Here is a 3540-nt window from a genome sequence, read left to right as displayed (position 1 = left end):
TTGTCAAAGTTGTTCGTGTACCTTACCGCAATTTCAGGATCAGGCAAGCCAATAAATTCGGCCATTCAGCCGTCATTCTTTAAGGCTTTTGGGAATTCAGGGGGCGCTCGGCATATCTTTAATCGCCGCACTAACAGCGTGCAGCACAAATACAAGCTCTTGCTGTTGCTGCCGTCTCCGCGCACTTATTTCATCGAAGTCGTCGTCGAACAAACACTTTTTCGGCGTTTCGACGAGATGGGAGCCATGTTCGAGTGCGCGCCGAAAAGCCGGAACCGGAAACGTTAAAAAAAAAAAAAAATAGGCGTCAGATGGCGCCTCGGTACGAAAGTGCGCCGTTAAGCTACGCTCCGAACCCGCGCGCTCAAGCGCAGATGTCCGGAGTCTGGAGCTCACTAACTTAACGCGCCCATTGGCGCTCCGCAATAGCCCCTCCCCCTCTCCTCTCCCAGGCTCCTCCCCTCTTCTTAGGCCACGCCAGCGGCAGACCAGCGACATCTCTGAATCCACGTTTTGCGACACATGTGCTGCCACCTCTCGGAAAAAATTAAAAGCTTCCTAGAAAGCTGGGGAGCTGGGTTCGAGGCTTTTCCGGATGATCACACACAGACCCGGCAGGCGTGTTTCTCACGTTACGGCACGCTGGTTTTCTTCCCTCTGTTTGGTTTATTTCGTTCCGCGGCTATCTAAACGGTAGCGATGACCGAAGACGAGAACATCCCGTTTTGTTTCCTCCGGACGCTTGGGTCGAGAGGCCTCCGTCGTGTGTGAACTTCTCGCAAGACGAAGTGTGGCGGTACATGCAAGCCAAGCCTGACACCCTGCTTCAGGCCCATCGCGGTTGGGCTTTCAAGGAGGAAGGCTACGTACGCAATGTTCGGTGGAACCTGTCGGACGATTCTCGGACGTGCCTTGTCCGATGCGTGTGCCTGCCTTCCATGAAGAAGGCACCGTATACTGTCTCCGCGTGGTTTACGAGGGACACCGGCACCGTCAGAGGCGGCATCTGCAGTTGTGTTGCTGGGTGAGTAATACCCCGTTACGTTTCTGAATAATAATTTATGTCTATGTAGCCCCGCACCACGTGAGAGAGCACGAACGCTTCGGTTAAGTGCTCCAGTCCCCGCATAAAACGTGCGCCACAGCACTAAATAACGTTCGTACCGAACGTTTTATTGTGTGATCGATACAACTATTTCCACCCAGATTAGTTACTCGTTTTCGTAAACATCTACACACAGCTTGTAGAAGTCTCCTTGCTTTCACTTCTCGTGCACGCAGTTCGCACGCTAGCGCCCCGTTAGCATAGCAACCTATCTAGTCATAAGAGGTTCATTTTGTATTTTGTCGTTTTCTAGGAAAAGCGGGTGCTGCCAGCACATCGTAGCGCTACTTCTCTGTGCAGAGGAGAGCTGCAACACGACCACGGCAACCTCTTGCACCGACGTTCCCTGTTCTTGGATTGTTCCAGCTCAAGGTGTGTATGGAACAAATGCTTCCGTAAAATGTGTTGCACTTGCACATTACGTATGTTTGAGTACTACATCATTAATGGTGTATTATACGAAGATTGTTGCTCTCACTGTCTCATTCAAGATATGCTTTTCTACGTCATAATTTTTAAGTCAACTCTGGCCATTTTTCAGTTAATAGAGAGCCAATTCTGGTTCAGATTGAGGGTCTCTGGTGGCTTCAGAGGCCTACAACTTCTCACATTCAGGTGTTATTTTGTATTTAATAACATGGAAGCCACAAAGAGCTGCGTTGACAAGGTGTTTGTCAGCGCATCTTTGAAACCACATGGGACATGAATAATAAAAATGAGGGAAACTGGTACAATTATTAATCAGTAACGCCTCCCCCCCTCTCCTCCCAATCTCCTATTTCTCTTCCATTGCAGCCAAGAAGCCCGCAGCTCCTGCACCGCTTGCAGATATTACGTTCAGCAAGTTCCTGATCAACAACCCGACTCATCAGAAGAAAAGCCGTTCGTATGACCCTTGTGAAGGAGTGCCTGGCCCGTCGCACGAGGACGTAACGAAGTTCTATGGGAGGCTGGCTGAAATAAAACCAAATCTTCTTTGCCTGAGGTATGGCAACGTCATGCCAGTGAAAGAAGCGAGGCACACAGGAGCGATCCCTCAAATCGACGATGAACAGGATCTGTGGAGCCAGGAGGCCCGGAAGCTTGTACAGCACCACATGCAGACACTGCCACAACTGACTGCCGAAGAGAGGGCTGGCATTGTGACCTCAACGATCGGTCAAGCCTGCAACCAGAGGTGGCACAGTGAGCGACTTGGGAGGATAACGGCATCACAGTTTTCTGCTGTGATTAAGTGCAGAGAGCCTGACTACCTTGTGAAACGGATCATGTATCCTAGCCCAGAAGCAACGAGTGAGGCACTGCATTATGGAAGGATGAAGGAGCCCGTTGCTGTTGCCGCCTACGTCGCGCTCATGAACTGCAGGGACGACCCAGTACAGGTGTATGAGACCGGGCTACACATACATCCGCGCTACAGCTTCCTCGGAGCGTCGCCCGACAGGATCATCGTCAAGAACGGCGAAGTAGGGCTTCTTGAGGTGAAGTGTCCCATCTCGAAGATTGGGTTAACACCCGAGGAGGCCTGCGGAGACGAGAAGTTCTGCTGCGAGTTGATCGACGGAACCGTGCAACTGAAGCACAAGCACGCGTTCTACTACCAGGTGCAAGGACAAATGATGGTGACTGGGCACAGGTGGTGCGATTTTGTTTTCTGGACGAACAACACCACTGACGCCAATTCGACGCACATTGAGACAATCACCCTAGACGAGGAGTTTGTCAGTAAGGAGCTGCTACCTGGCTTGCTGTATTTTGCCGAGCATGCTCTGTTCCCCGAGGTGATCACTAAACGCATCCAGCAACACAAGGACCTGGCTAGGGGAAAGTATGTCTCCTTCAAGAAGTTTCGTGAGGGAACCTACAGGGTGGAGGACGGTCCTGGCTTAAAGAAAACATTCAGAAAACTGAAGTGAAGTGGAGACTGAATGACCACAAATGCAAAACGGCCCTTGTGTGTGTCGGAATTGTCGTGAGAGCCACAGCACGAAGAGCGCGCCACAAGCCAGACGACAAAGAAGCCAGCGAGAGGGCTGAGTGCGAGAGTATGGGTCGGAGAATGCCAACACGACGGACGCACGGAGACTGATGTGCGGGCTCACTGCTCATGTAACCATGTAACGTATCGTTAACTCGAATTAAACGCTTCGTTTACGCCAACCTCGTCCCGACATGGTGGCAGCGGTGGGATGCTGTGGAAGACAAGTCAACTAGCTACAACAGCAACCGCTCCGGGGAGGCAAGGCACGGGAACGCTCGGAATCCGAAACTTTGCACCGCCACGCTTGGAATCCGAAACTTTGCGTCGCCACGGCAAGGTACGTCGGCGGCGGTGGCAATCAGTTCGTCGAACGACGTTTCATGGACAAATCGTTTCGTCGACACTGCGATGTTTCATCGACAGATCGTTTCGTGGAAACGAGCACCCGCTCGTT

At 51.7% G+C, this 3540-nt stretch overlaps 1 pseudogene; it reads left to right on the top strand.

Moving 5' to 3' along the window:
• The first annotated feature begins 699 nt into the window (after nucleotides 1-699).
• LOC120849217 lies at nucleotides 700-3080 on the top strand (annotated as a pseudogene).
• The last annotated feature ends 460 nt before the right edge of the window (nucleotides 3081-3540 follow it).

Source organism: Ixodes scapularis, unplaced genomic scaffold (assembly GCF_016920785.2).
Source record: "Ixodes scapularis isolate PalLabHiFi unplaced genomic scaffold, ASM1692078v2 PGA_scaffold28__5_contigs__length_5199819, whole genome shotgun sequence".
NCBI classification, from domain to species: Eukaryota; Metazoa; Arthropoda; class Arachnida; order Ixodida; family Ixodidae; genus Ixodes; species Ixodes scapularis.
Note: the sequence above shows the minus strand (reverse complement) of the source record. Positions and strands in the feature narration are given on the sequence as shown.